The sequence below is a fragment of the Passer domesticus genome, chromosome 1, assembly GCF_036417665.1.
Source record: "Passer domesticus isolate bPasDom1 chromosome 1, bPasDom1.hap1, whole genome shotgun sequence".
NCBI lineage: Eukaryota > Metazoa > Chordata > Aves > Passeriformes > Passeridae > Passer > Passer domesticus.
The window spans coordinates 72,909,755-72,924,924 of record NC_087474.1 but is presented as its reverse complement, the minus strand read 5'-3'; the positions used below and the strand labels follow the sequence as shown (position 1 = coordinate 72,924,924).

Sequence of the window (15,170 nt, the reverse complement as noted above, 5' to 3'; positions counted from 1 at the left end):
AAATGTCTCAGTCTAGCAGAGACTCGCTTTGTACCAGTGAGGCAGGAGAGCAATAGGAAGATGAGAAAACAATTAATTTCTTTTTCAAGTTCCTAATATTTTTTTCAACTAGTGTAAAATACTTCTGAAAAGGAACCTTTGTCTAAAATACTTGAACATTACATTTATTGTTTTACTCTGTATGAACACATTTAATACAAACAGGCAAATAAGAAAAGCCTGACAACTTTTGCCATTGTTAGGAACATGGGGACGCCATTGCTGATTAGAAGCAAAATTACATCCAGAAAATATTTGTTGCCATAGTGACCATATTTCGTTGATTCCCTTTTCTGCTGTACAGATCTGATTTAATTATTTCAGATATTTATAAATAGCTTCCCGTGGGTCCAAAACTAATGGCTACAAAGTAAAGTTGCAAAGACTTTGGATGTGCAGCTCAGTATGGTCAGATGGAGATCTCACTTAAGCAAAGCAATGTGAGCACGTGGTTTTAAGCACTGCATCTCTTTCCAAAGAACTGCACATGTGCTTAAAATCATACATGGGCTGAAATGGTCTGCTGCAGCTCACAGCAGATAGTGCACATTTCTATTTTAAACTCTGTGGTTTGTTTTGATTTAACTTTCATAAACTTCAGTGGAAATAAGTCTTTAAGTAGTTACACCATTAGTCATACTAGGAGTGGCCATTTGCTTACTCAGTAGTTGCTGTGAGCATTAGAGAAAATATGGGCATATACACCTTTCATGGTTTCATGTTCCTTCCACTAATCCTCAGCATCTGTGAATCGTCCTCTGCAGCCCTCTTCTCCTTATTTTTGTTTATACTAGTGCCAGGGAAATGGTTGAAACACATGAATTTTACAATTGCCTAAAAGGGAATTTTTCTGCAAGTGTGCAAGTTGAGTATGCAGTATGTGTGATCTCCAGTAGTTCAGGTTCCCTCATGAGGAAATAGTCTTGAAAGCTTCATCATACTCAGATGCCAAAAGTCTTGCAGCTACTCTTCATTGTTTGCTTAGAATATGAATTCCACATCCTTTCATTCTGTATTCTCACGTGTTAATGCTGCCTTTTAAGTGCAATCACAGTTTGTGTGAGAAAGAGGAAAAGGTTAAAAATTTACCATTCCTACTGCTTTGCATAGGTTTTATCCCCTCCTGCAAAGCATGGCATATGCAACTGGTTCTCTCCCCATTTGGCACAACACAGGGCATTAGAATGTGGTCCAGATCAATAGGATTGCAAAGGACAGCTGAACCTGGAGGAACAGAAAGGGAGAATTCCAGAAGCAACTTAAAAATTACACTGACATAAATTGCCATCTGCAAAGACAATCAGAAAACTGGTTAACACCTCTGACATCATCTTTATCCATACTACTTACACATATTTTCAGAACATAGTTTATATCAGACATTTGACACCTTTCTAGCCTTCTGCATTCAGACTTTCCGAAAATATGCAAATCTTGCAAATTTTGCAAAATTTGCATTGCAAATCTGTTTTTGTCAGAATCCAGGTGGCATCTTTGCAAAAAAAACCTCAGGTTTGGGTTTTAGTTTTTAATGCTCCTCAGTGTCCCTGGGGTGCCAGTCACACTTCCTCCTGCCAGAAATTATATGGTATTTACAATTTTTTAGACTAACGAAGAGTCAGACTCCAGGTCCCTCAGACTACATATAAAGAGAGGACAAGATCTTCAGAATTCACTCTTTCAACTGCTCTGTGAATCCACAGGAAACAGTCAAGACATCCTGAGACTGTATCTGAAGGCATCCCATGGCAACACCTGATCTGCAAATGTCCCTCTTGAAGCTGTGCTGCTGGACAGGAGAAAGGTCTCTTCCTGTGGCGTTTATTTTGGAATATTCATGGAGGCCTGGTATCTACTTTCCTTACTTACCATGTGTGTTTGTGGGCAGTTTGCCCCCCATTTTAGCCTGCTGAAGTATTCTGGGATGTGCTACCGTAGTCCTCTTCCATGGAGTGTTTTTTCAGGGAGGAGCAGTGGTCTTCCCAGAGCTGGGATTAAGGCTAGCAAAGAGGGCCAAAGCTTTCTGTGTCCTGGTCCTTGTGTCTCATGGGATCAAGGGCAACAGTGTCTCCCACTGCAGTAGGTTTCCTGGGATAATTAGTTGATAATTGTGAGCTTTTCTGTTCAGCAGTCCCCACTGTCGTTTCCTCTCAGTACAGTTGCAATGAGCTTAGTGGGAGATTGTTCAAATAAATAAGAAGTGTCTCAGATTTTAACCCAGTAAGTTCCTGTCTTAGAGCAGCGATGTCATGACAAAGAGATGATTTTGTTTTGGTGCTTTGTATTTAGTAGAGATTTGGAACTTTTGCATCCCAAACCCATGCAATGAGTGTGGAAAGGAAAAGCCCTCTTCTACATGTCTCACAACACCTCCAGGCGAGGAAGGGCCATTTTGCGTCAGAAGCTGAAACAGGCAAAATCCAGTAAAGGAGGCAGGGACAGGCATTCCTCTGTCTTGGCAAAACCAGAAAAGGAGATGGGGAAGAACCCTCAGAGGAGGACACAGACAAGTACAGAAGGATTAGTCTGTGATATACTGTACAAGGTAACCAGAGCTGAGCCTGGCAACAGGCAGCCCCACAAAGCACGGCTCCAGTGCTCTGTGTGCAAGGGGCTGTTGTCCATCAGCTGCAGCATGACCCTGCACAGGCTGTTATCACAGCTGTTGGAAACTGTTATGTCAGTGTACCCTTTCAGTCTCTTCAGGAATAGAAGAAGCTGTGCTCTTTTGGGTTTTTTAATGCCCTGCTTAGTCTGGATCACAAGTTAGTGAGACATTGATAATTTTAACCCTGTACTATAGAGGACTATTTATTTGTATTCTTGGGCTGAGCTTTTTGTTTCTGGCAAACACTTCCAGAGCAAGTTTATGCAGAAAGGAACTGGAATAATTTCTCTTTCCTTATACCTTTATCTTTTTCTGCTAAACATTGCCATGTTATCACAGCATTTAAAAAAAAATCTTCTCTGTATGAAGTTTCCTTTTGGCTCTGTGTCATTTTTTTTCCCAACAATTTTGTAAGGCATGGTGTCAGTTTGGGTTTTACTTTCATTAAAAATGCACTACAATTTGTGGTCTCAACTTTCACAAATATACTGTAATGCCAGTTCTACAATTTAGTTCCCTGCTTTTCTAGCCCTGCTGCTGTTTGATTTTCAGAGAGAAATGGAGAAGCTAAATATTTATACAAGGGAAACTGTATTTGCATAATCAATAAATGGAAAAAGCAGAGAAATAATTCCATCTCTGCTCTTTAAGTTTCAGTAATGCTGCATGTAAGCTGTTTCAAAGAGAAGTTGTACCCTTGTCCCAGCTGCAGCAGACATCCCTTTAACTGCTTGTACTCCTTTTAGGCTCCTTTGCATAAAAGAAAAAAACTCCCATTGTGTCTCAGAAATTCAGTATAATATGGAAACTAGATAGGTTGGGGTTTGTTTTTTTTAAAATAAATGTCTTCTGCCCAACTTTAGTATGGCAAGGAAATTTGATTATCACTTGTTGACAGGTATGCAGGTCATGTCAAGTGTTTCTGACATGTCTATTTTAAGTTGAGCTACAATTTGTATTTTGATTATGACAGAGTAAAAATACTTGGACAACAGATAGTCTTTGCCTGTGAATGAAAATTGGAACATGCAAGTTGTGGTCAGACAGGCTTCTGTTACGGAGATGAGGCTTTGATTGGGTCACTGCCCAGAGGTGCTAATTAAAAATAAAGAAAGAAACAAAACTCCACATCACCCTCACTCTCTTTGAAACAAAAGCATCAGAGCAACACAGGAGAAATGACATGAAATGACTTGTGAAAGGCAACTAGAGATTTTTTGCTTGCCCATTTTGGGAAAGTGATAAAGTATCCATCTTCTGCTTAACTGTCTGTTTTATTCCAAAAGCCTGCATTTCTGCAGCATTGCAAGATGTTTTAAGAGTGAAATACCCTGTGGGTCCTGGCTCCTTTGGCTCTCATCAGTGAGTAACTCAGCCACAGTCAGCAGCTGACACCCAGAAGGAAGCTGGTGTGAGGTCAGGAGCTGGAGTCCTTCCTGGCTTGCCAGCGTACTGGAATCAGTCACCCCCTTCATTCCTTTACGACTCAGCAGCAACAGGATCACTGCACAGCCCTCTGCAAGTCCCCAGGTCTGAAACCAGGGGTTGTGTCTCTGTGTGGGGTCTGTAATGTTAGGAGCAAAATGAAAAGCCCAGTTAGAGGCCATTTATCTATGCCAATATTAGGAGACAGGCTCACAAGAAGTGGAGTCCCAATTTGGCTAACAAGGGCACTAGACTTGAGACTAGTCCTCAACAGAACAAACTTCAAGTGTCGCTTTCCAAGCAGTTGTTATGTAAAGTCTGGAAGCAAGGAGTGTGTTGGTCAGTATTCAGTTCTCTCCTTTTGGAAGCAGACTGGTTCTTGGAAAAAAAAGTTGTCAGAGGATGAGAAAAGGGGGATGCTGAAATTTTGCTGGATTCAGTGTCTGTCTGGTCTTTATCCAGCTCTGAGCTCAAAGGCAACACTTGTGATAATACATTTTCTTCACCATAGAGACAAATGCACCTCCTGAGGGATAAAACAGTTGCTTTGACATTTCAGGCTGGGAAACCTGTCCTTGACACATGCACAGGCCCTGATACATGGTGTCTTGGCTTCGCATGCTTACGGCTGTCTGGGAGGTTGGCACGGTCCCTGTTCAAAGGCAGTGGCATGCCAGCACTGCAGTGGTGAGGTCCCCAGCGGAGATGTTTGCACTGGGAAGGCAGCAGAGCATGGCAAATGGCATCTCTGTCATAGGAGAGGATGTTCTCTGCATTAGCCATGGCGTCGTGCACTTGCTCACCCGTGGTAACGTATTTATGTCAGCAAAATCCCCAATGAAACAGGGCAGAAAAGAAACAGAGCTTATGTTATGTTGTGGCTGCCAGCAGTCACAAACTGCACTGTGGCAGGAAGCTGAGTGTAAGAATCAACTGTTTTCAGACTTCTTCTAGGAGCTGCAGTCTTGATTTGCAGAGCTGCCAAAGACCCGCAGTGCTTTTGCTTTCAGCTGGATGGGGGAGTCGTTCTGGAAATCTGTCCAAGGGATTTAAAATCAAGCCCCTGGCTAGTAACAGCACTGCATAACTAAATATTGGTGTCCAAAGGAATAGATAGCACAGAAGAAGTGACTGGGCACAGAGGTGACCATGCTGGAACATAAATCATTAATATGAGAGATAAGGTGAAGCACAAATAAGGACAATATTGGTATTCTACAGTATTGCCTCAGTGGTTCTGCAGCCATAGTCATCGTTTCAAAGAACTGGCTGGCCAAGACTGTGTAAAAACTCAACCCAAACAAATGTACTCTTGGCTTCAGTGTGAGGCTCTGATAGTTTTGCAGAGTTCAATACAGCCAACTTTACTGCCTGTGTGTGCTTTTTCACCACGATAATTCTCCTTCAGCAGAGTAAGTGCTTACTGACTATCTGATTATAGAGCTGAGGTTATGGGCTCATAAAACCAGAGGACACTAAGAGATGATCTCTACATGTGACAGCAAGATGTGCAATCACATCCAAACACAAACTATGCCATTAGTATTACTTACTTTTAAAGCACCATTATCCCTGCATTGTTCTCTCTCATTAACAATTAGTCATGCAGACCCTTGAGAACTTTAATATGATATCCCTACAAGCTCATCAGGCAGATCTCACACGGTTGCGATGTTCCATGCAAGATTTATAAGACAGAACTGGCTGGATGTGAATGTGGGAGTAACGGTCCATAAGCAAATGTGACATAAAAAGAAGCCAGCCAGGAATGCTGCCTACTGAACTCAGAAAGCCTGGCTGTAGTGGGAGTGCTGTTATTTCAAAATGGCTTTCATGTTTTGGGGTGGAAGGGAGTCATTTTGTCATAGGAGAAGAAGCAACTGCATAACGTCCATGGCATTTACACACTGGTCAGTGAAAGTCAGCCCCTGCTTTTGAAATCGTGTAGCTGTATGCAATTTCTATTTGAATGCTGTGTTAGGAGAGCCTGTGCTCCTCCACTCCCTCCCCCTCCTCTCCCTTCTTTTCAGCAAAAAGAGACCTCACCAACAAAGAGAAAATAGATTGAAAGCTCCTGCATCCAGGCTCTTTCAAGGAAAGCTTGAGAGAGACTTTGGCACATAATGTCTTTAACATTATGTTCACTGCCCTTAGAAAGCAATAACCCAATACATTCTGCTGGCAGTTAGCAAGTGCAGTGATTTCAACACAGATGAGAGAAGAGAGGACAAAGAAAGAATATGCTTAGAGCATCCCTTTCACTATGAACCTAGGGGCCAGCTGGAGTGTTTACAAAGCTCTAAGGCCAGCCAGCAGGGAGTTGCAATAATCTAATTTTAATTATGTGACAAAAGCATGAAGAATCATTTCAAGGGCTAACAGAGGAAAATGGTTGCAGCCTGCCAATATTCCTTAGATGGTAAAAGAAGACAAGTTAGCTCACAGAATTTAGTTGTTTCTCAAAAGACTAAATGGGATCTATCACAACTCCCAGCCTGCTGTTGTTAGAGAACAAACTGGTTGCCAGAAAAAGGCTTTAGATGTCAAAGAAAGTTCCCAAGAGGCATCCAGGAAAAACAGCAATACCTATGCTCCTCCTTATTAAATAAAAGATATTCTCTACCAGCAAGCAAACCAAGTCCCATAATCACGTGAAAGTGGCTGATATGAAATGCTGTGTATGCAAATATACATATGCTATGTATGTGCAGTGGCTATAAATTGGTAGACCTTTAATCTGAGTTCTCCAGCACCACACCAATAAAACAGCTGTTTTGCTGTCCCAAGCAAAGCACAGAAAGGGAAGGAGAGGGAAAGGGAAGGGGGAAGGGGCAACAGGCAAGGGGGAAAGGGCAAGGCCCAAGTCTTCCTGCTTTGCACACATCCCAGCTTTTTGGCAGAAAAGGAGTGCTGTGTCTTGACAATAACAGAACAGAGAGTTCACAGCAATGAGCCAAATAATTTGGACTGCACTGCACAGAGGGTCATAGTGACAGTGTGGGGAAACCAGTGACATTTCATGCTACCAGAAGATGAATCCATAGGTACTTATTGTATGATTTTCTTTCTGGATGAAGACTGTATCCAAACACTTAATACAAGATTACCCTTAATTTTATTTTTCAGTAATACTATACACTCTCTTCGTTCTCTTTAATCTGCTGTTGCATAGGGATTTCGTGCTTTGATTTTATTATTGCTTGAGACATCTAGTAGTGAGCAAAACTTCAGTCTTTTGCAAAGGAGTTGTTGGAAATACTGCATTTTCAAGCAATTCACATTCAATAATTTAACAGTCACTGGGGTTTCATGGGAACTTTCACATAATGGCATAGCTTGTTTCAGGGCTTTGTGATATGCTTGAGCTGTTCCCCTTGCCACAGCATCATTTTGATGACAATGCTACATAGGATGCCAAAAAGTGCAGGTAGCCTGGTTTTGCTCCCACTCTTCATTATCCCATTAAGTGGAATAACATGCTGCTGAATAAGTGCATGGCTTTCAAGTTCAAGAAATGTTTATAAATGGTAAAATCTTTAGTTAAAGCACTTTATCATAATTCAGACCAACTGTCTTTTGAAATAGGAGCATACTGCAATAATTTGTATATTTTAGGCAAATGCAGACTATGGTGTGTGTACTCACTGTTTAAGCATAGTTCTGTTTACATCTGGGTCTACAGTTTTGCAGAGAGAGTATGTGGTAGAAAGAGGATTTCTTTCCTCTACAGCCAACAGAAGAGCAAGTGATGTAATATTTACTGTGCATGTCTTCCAAATCAGTGTTGCTCTCTATAAAATCAATTAGGTCTCTCTGTAGAGTGACTTTGGTAATGAAGGCCTCTACACAAATACAAATGATAACTAATAAGGCATTACAAAAATCATTATTAATAAAGTAACAAACAAAACTTTTCTCTGCTATCATCCTATACTATTTTCTTCTTTAAAATGGTCTCAGTGATAATAATTACTAAATTGAACCTCAGAGTAATTATTTACAGCAATACTGCCAGCAGATATTGCCATGTGCAGATTACTTTTCCCCACTTTATGACAGTGATGTGTCAAGTGTTCTTGATCAATATTGTCATTCATATTTGCATAAACTGAGGTCTTTTTTCTGTCAATTTAGCCACTCTTGCTTGGGTTTTCCTTCCAACATCAAGTGCTTTTGGCTCAGGCTAATACTATCATTTTGCATTTCTCTGGAGTAGGGTTTTAAGGTGTAATTTAGCATTCCTTTGCTTATTTTAAACCTTTCCCAGGCCCAGGTTTTATTGCTGACATCTTGCATACACTGTGAAAATAAAGGTGCTGTCACATGTTGACACATTCTGCCATCACACCTTGAATCAGGAGCAGCTTCAGGCACAGATAAAAGAGGCAATTTCCTGTCTCCAGTGGTCCATCCTCCTCAGTGACTGCCTGTGGTACCTGTGCTGGAGGAGATGACAACAAGCTGTTTGACCACTCTTTGCTGGCTGGGCATCAATTCTTGTTGCCAGTGACTGAAGGGGAGGAAGGTGAACAAAGCAATAATTAGTGTTTGTGTGGGCTGGGCAGGGCTCTCCCTTGCAGAGACAGTCACTGATGCCTCTCTCGAGGTGCTTCTGGGGCTGCTGAGGGATGTAGCATGATGCTACATTGGGTCTTAAAATGTAAAATAAATTGGTGTTGCAGCTAAACAACAACCATTAGCCTGTCAATGCTTGAATTCAGCTAAATTCCAGGTTTACATTAGTAAAATAAACTTATTTTTCAGTCCTTCTAACCAAGATGTAAGCTGTTCCCACCTCCTTGGACCATATCCTAGGTGTAAAGTCAGATGGATGAATTCTGGGCCAATCAGTGGATTCATTTAGGAAGCACAATAGAAAGGGAAGAGTGGGGGGGAAATTAGAAGAAGAATTTAGGGTTGTCATCAGCTTTCTGGTGATATAAATGTTTGTATAAAGGTTTATGACTAACTGCTGACATGAATAATTCTTCAAATAGCTCTCATGCAAACATTATATACTCTACTGTTATTTTCTTAGTAATCTGGTGAGGGACATCTGCAGTTTCTGGAAAACTGAAGTAATTTGCTATGAAAGTGGAAAACTAGGGTAGGTTTTGATAAACAATTCAGACAGCAAAAAAACAAGGAAGGGTAAGGCCTTAAAACAATTGTTATTTTTAAACCAATCCTCTTTAATTTTTCATTTTTGAAGTGACCCTCTTTCATTTTTACAATTAATTTTCAAATGTAGCATCTTGAAGCTAGATTTAATAACTCCATATGTAACCCACAGGATTTTTTTCTCTTATTTGAGAGAGCCTGAAGTGAAAAGTCCATTATTCAATCAGTTCCAAAGGGTGTGAGTTTCAGAAGCCAGAACAGGTTACTGAGATGGGAGAGCAGGGCAGAGTGGAGGCAGTGATAAGCCCAGCACTAGCTGTTGGTTGACATGACAAAGATTGTTTTTGTCAAGGGAAGAGGTGGAAATATTCCCTCCCCTTTTCTATTTTTTGTACTTTAAAGAAAGCTGAAGTCCACACTGGCATTCCCAAATGCTTAAAAGCTATTCATTTCAGCATTCCCCTTTCCCTCCAAGTTACCCTAAGAATCATGAAGCTGTTTCCTAACAATATGCTTTTTCCTCTCCAAACAAGACAACTTTTTCTCCAACTGGGAAAATGCCTAAAACCCAGACCAGATGCCTTGTGAAAATTTCTGTCCCTTCATATACATTTTAAGTTTTCTAATGATAGGGACACCCTATATTGGGAATCTTCAAACACCAATGAAGACCAGAGTCTTTGTGAACTCTCAGCTGTGAAAATCTGTGATATTTTTGTAAGGCAGACAAGGCAAAATGCACTATCCATAATGAAAAGGAAAGGTCTAGTTTTGATTTTGATGACTGACGTCCTCAGTAGTCAAATGATAAGTGGGATACTGTGGACTTACAGATCCTTACTGAAAATCTTTAAAAAGGATGCATATTAGTCAAAACTGTTAGACAAAGGAGAATGTACAAACATCTAAGAGTGTATCTAGGAATGTGGCCACCAGTTATACATCAGTGTTAATTGCCCTGAATCCAAAGAGTCATGTAATATGGACTAATGTTTCAGCCCTACCCAAGGCACACTTGTGTCTTCACAAACTACTGACCTGGCATCAGCTTGTCAGCTCAGATTCCAAGAGGGCTATCTGGTAACTTCATGGATTGAATAAAAGCAGGCAGAGAGTCCAGAAGTTTACCCACTGCTCCATCTAGTGCTTGTTTTCAGTATCCTATAGGATTGTGAAATATCTTTTTCTTTTGAAGGCTGATATGGATATGCCTAGGAGCAGCTTAGTTGCTGGAGAACACTTGTTCACTGACTTCCTAGCTCATGAGGGCTATTCATCAGAAAGTTTTCTTTTTTTTCTCTTTTTTTCCTTTTTGTCTGTCAGCCACCAAGTGCTCACAAAGAATGTGAGTCATTGCAAAGTGGTGATCTTCCAGGAACTCTTAAGGGAAAAGGAATATGGTAAAGCATGAGACTTGTCAATTGCTAGAGCTGGTGAGAAAAACACAGTATTTGTGACAGACTGGGTTAATAAGTTTCATATTTAACATGACTGTTTATTAACTAAAGTAGCTAGTTTCTACCAGGTAAGTATTAAATTGTGGGATAGTTATGAGTATTTTGGTAGTACAGTCAAAGGCACATTTTATTGAGGATAGAGAAAGGAATAGTACACTGGTCAGAAATGTGAGGAAAACATTGTTTCAGACAGGTTGTGCCTACTCTAGTAATTGAAAGTGTCAAGGAAGATTTCTGAGAATAAACAAACTTGTCATGAGTTCAAATGTCAGAACAGCCTCTGGCAGTTGTTACATGGGCCAGCTAGCACTGTTCCAACAGCTCCCAGGCACAATTCAGAGGATACTCTGGATCAAGGACCATTTAATAGGATATATGTTGGCATTCCATGCCACTTGACCCCAGGCATGTTTAATTTCCCACTGTAGGGGAAGTCACAATGTTTTACTGAGGATCGTGATCCCTTGTAGTCCCAGGCTGAGAGCTTTGGCTCAGTAATTCCAACTCTAATAGCTTATGTTTTTAGCTCCAGGCATCCAGGGAGTGTAACAGGAAACATAAGGGCTCTCACAACTAAGTGAGAGTACCACTTCAGAAGGAAGTTTGTAGTGCCAGCAGGACTTTCTGCAGCAGGATCTTACTCTTTTGATTTTTAAGTGTGACTCTACTCTAAGCAGCTCTCGGAGATGCCATCACCAATAATCATTACCTTCCATATCACTACCTGGCTTTAGTATCTTCCAGAATCTAGACAGAATGAAAATAATGGAAGCAGTCATACCAGCATACTGTAGTAGCCAGTCACTAGATATTGCCACAGCACACTAAATGCTCTCATGTGAAGGAGAGAGAATTTTCCCAGTACTGTCTTTGCAAATATTTTTCTAAATTTGTTTATGTTTACCTTATTCATTTTCTTTCCCCACTTTCCTCCAAAGCAAAACAATGTTTATGCTAAAACTGCCAGGGAGGAAGAACAGATCTAGCACCTGCCAGAGATTTTCAAATATTAAAAATAAAAGATGGCCTGTTAAACACAAAACACAGAAAGAACAAGAGAAAACTGAATTTAATGGGAGTGGAAAAGCGATGATAGTGGGCAAGTTTATTCTGCTATGTATATATCAGTCAGGTCTCTACTTCAGAACAAATCACTCCACAGAATTAAATCCCAGGCAGAAGGGTTAATGGGGTAGCTGTGAGTGAGGGCACACAGGGGTCACACACTGGGGTAGGACATTCTAGCTTGTCTCTGTCCTCACCCTCTCTGAGATAGTGTCAGTCAGCTGGAAACACATCTCCAGAGCTGGCTGCTTCATGGTAAGGAGAGACTGTGACCAGAGCTTATGTCTGGTATCTTTGCAGGAGGGCTCCGTTAATATCCCTGACAGGATCTCTTTATCCTGTGCCTTCCTAATCTGCAAGTCAACAGGAAAAGAGAGGGAATTCACTGAGCTAAACTGAGTACCTGCTGTGTGTGATTGATACTGGCTTTACTTTGTAAAGTTGCCTCTTTGTTTTATCAAAACTTCGTGTTTTCTTTTGGTTTGCTTTGTTTTTCAAAAGGAGGAGGGAAACAATTTTGTTACTGCCATTCTGGGAGGGACTTTTCTATCCTAAAGCACCCTGGTACCCAGCCCTCCCTCCTCATTAATCCTGCCCTTTCCCTATGCCCACTGCTCCCAAACCTTCCCTGCACAGTTAGATGTAGGAGTCTTACACCAGTTGGGATATTTTCAGTAGTTGCTTCTGCAGTCACTGAAGTCTCTTTTCAGTGCTTGCTGACTCTATGCTGGGAAAACATGGTTTCTCTTGACATGCTGCCTGAAATAAGAACTTCTGGCTCCTCAAAGGAAACCAGCACTTCTGACAGAAGTTGAAAAGAGGACGAGTTGTTTTGAATTGTAAAGGTAACATTGAAAAACAAAGGGAGATTGAAGGCACCTGGTTTGTTGTTTTTTTTTCATTTACAATCCTTCTGTACCCATGCTACTACAGTCTGTAATTAAATGCAAAGTTCTGTATATACAGAAAGTAGTGACATTATTTACTGACCCTTTCTGGCATTAAGCTTCTTGAGCTCATGCCAAAGCATTGTATTGTGCAGCACAATTGTGCTCCCACCATTCAGTATTTTGGCTTGGTCTGAAGTGCACTGACAGAGACAGGCAGTTAATGCAAAGCTCTAAGGAACAAATTCAGTTTCATCATTCTGGATAATATTAAAAGTGAGAACAGAGTAATTTAGGAAACAGTGTGGCTTCACAAGAGACAGCTCCCGAGAGCTGCTGCAGCACACTGTCTCAGCACCACAGGCAGTTTATAAAACAGAGACTTATGCAACATAAAACCATTTGGATGTTGAGTTCAAATGCCTGAAAATTGGAGACATCTCAGTTCCTGCAGCTACTCCTATCTAATGAATACTAGGGGCTTATTTGTGACTGTGGTCTTGGTGTGTATTTTGTGTCTCCCCGAGGATGTAGGGCACAGTGGTCAACTGTGTTTGCTTTTTGCAAGAAAAACATTTGTCCCAGCTTTTCAGACATTGTTTTGAAATTGGAGGATTTTGATGGTCCAGCAGCAAGGGCTGGTATTTTAAACGGAACATTCTTGTTCAGTGTATAAAGAACTGCAGTGCAGCAAGGACAGGAAAAAGCCTAGTGACTCCTCTGCATGCTGGAGAGAAGGCAAACTAGGTCATAAGGAACAGTATCAGAGGAATAGAGGAACAAAATGAGGAAGGGAAAAGAAAGAGACTAAATCAGTATGAGGGGAGAAGAAACACAGACTCATGAAGGGAGGAACTCTGACCATGCTCCACAGGGACCTCCAGCAGCACTCGCACCTGCCCAGGAATGAGCTCTATGGACAAACATGAGTGAGTGTCAGCCTCAGGCAAAGGAGCCTGGCCCTGCGAGCTCCCACCAGCGCAGGATCCTGGCTTCTGCCTTTCCTTCAGGCAGATGCAACACCACAAAAAATCAAAACAGGTCCCTGATCCACTGATTATTTTGAGGATTTCTTTCCCTTCCTTTGAACTCTTCATTTCAGCATCATACTGAACACTTCCCTTCAATAGAGGTGACTCTTGTAGGAAAAATCTCTGAGGAGGATGGCTGGCATTGCTTCCTGTGGCAGAGCTGCCTCTGGAGTAAGAGAAAAAGCAAACTGATAGTACATACATAATTTTACTTCCCTTGAACTTGTCTTTCTATATTCTTGGAACTCTATTTTTTTCTCCCGTTTTTCTTCCTGGTGACAGCGTGAATGAAGTTATTCACATCTTTCTTTTAGCTGGGTATCTTAGGAAACTGACTTAAAAGGGACGGCGGCATAAATACAGCACGCACGGAATATTCTGCCTTCCTGTTCAGACGCTCGGGGGGTTAAAAAAAAAAAAAAAAAGAAAGAAAGAAAGAAAAAAAGGCAGGAATAAACCCCTGACCTCCGCAGTGGCAGCGCTGGGGCCGGGAGCGGCGCCGGGACGGAGTTCCGCGGGGCAGGGTGACCCCTGCCGGGGGCGCTTTGTGTTGGAATTCCAGGGAAAATCCCAGGGCGGGAGCAGCAAGCTGCGCTCAAGCCTGAGTGCTCAGAGGAGCTTGACTACGTGTTACAGCATCGTGCACCGACCATTTCTTCACCATGCAAGCGGGAGGCTCCGAAAGGCCTCCCCTCACGCATGACCTGAGGTAAGGGCTCGCTGCCCCTCACGGGGCGTCCGTGGTTTGGAGCAGGGACAGCGGGGAAGGAATCCTCTGGCCTGCAGCAGTGATGCTGATGCACCCAAAGGTCTGTAGCCCTGGCTCTGTTCACCTGGTTTCTCTGCCAGTTCGAGTCCAGTCTCAGAATGCTGGCTGCCCTCTGGTAAAGATCAAGGGATTAAAGTCAGGCAAATTGCTCCTATGGAAACAGGCCCATGATGGTTATGTCTGAGGAGAGCAAGCCCTGGCTGGGCTGACCTCCAGAGATGCTTCTCCTCGAGTCACCCTTGCCTAGACGTGAGTGTCTCTCTCCATGCATGGCTAGGAGGGACAAATTGCCACTGACAGGGAGAGCAGTGCTCCCCTCCACATTGCTCTGGCGTGTGGGCTTCTCTTGCTTTGCTGGTACCTTTTCAACCTGTCAAGGGACAGGGAGTAGTGCAAATGTGACTGTGACACAAGTCCACAAAGCTTAGTCATTGGAGCTGTTGAACTGTGCCCCGAGGGTTTTGGTATGAGACCCAGCAGTCAAACAGGAGGAAATCTAATACTTGAAGGCATTTTAAAAGCAGACACCTGGCACCTATTTGCTGTCCTGCTTTTTTTTTTTTTTTTGCACAGTTAGCTGTGGGGAGGAGCCCTGCAGTTGTCAGCTACATCTCAGTGTAATTTTATACACAGGAATATTCACAATGTACTGTTCCTTTGAACTAAGTCAAAACAGCAAGCTGTTTCTTTGCTCAGAAATATAAGTTAGTTCTCCCTGCTTAGCTATTCTCTTAAGCATCAAGACAGAAGTCCAACATCCACTGAAAG

The 15,170-nt window shown here is 42.0% G+C and overlaps 1 protein-coding gene across 2 annotated transcripts in view; it reads left to right on the top strand.

Annotated features, from left to right (window-relative positions):
• Positions 1 to 14,207: 14,207 nt before the first annotated feature.
• The window catches only part of ATXN1 (ataxin 1), a 344,115-nt gene continuing 343,152 nt past the window's right edge, over positions 14,208 to 15,170 (top strand). Inside the window, exon 1 of one of the 2 annotated variants that reach the window (XM_064423954.1) lies at positions 14,208 to 14,342. The gene's annotated coding sequence lies outside the window, so the exon portion shown is untranslated. Of the gene's footprint in view, positions 14,343 to 14,388; positions 14,443 to 15,170 lie in introns of those variants that run through there. The other variant, XM_064423939.1, reaches the window with a different exon arrangement.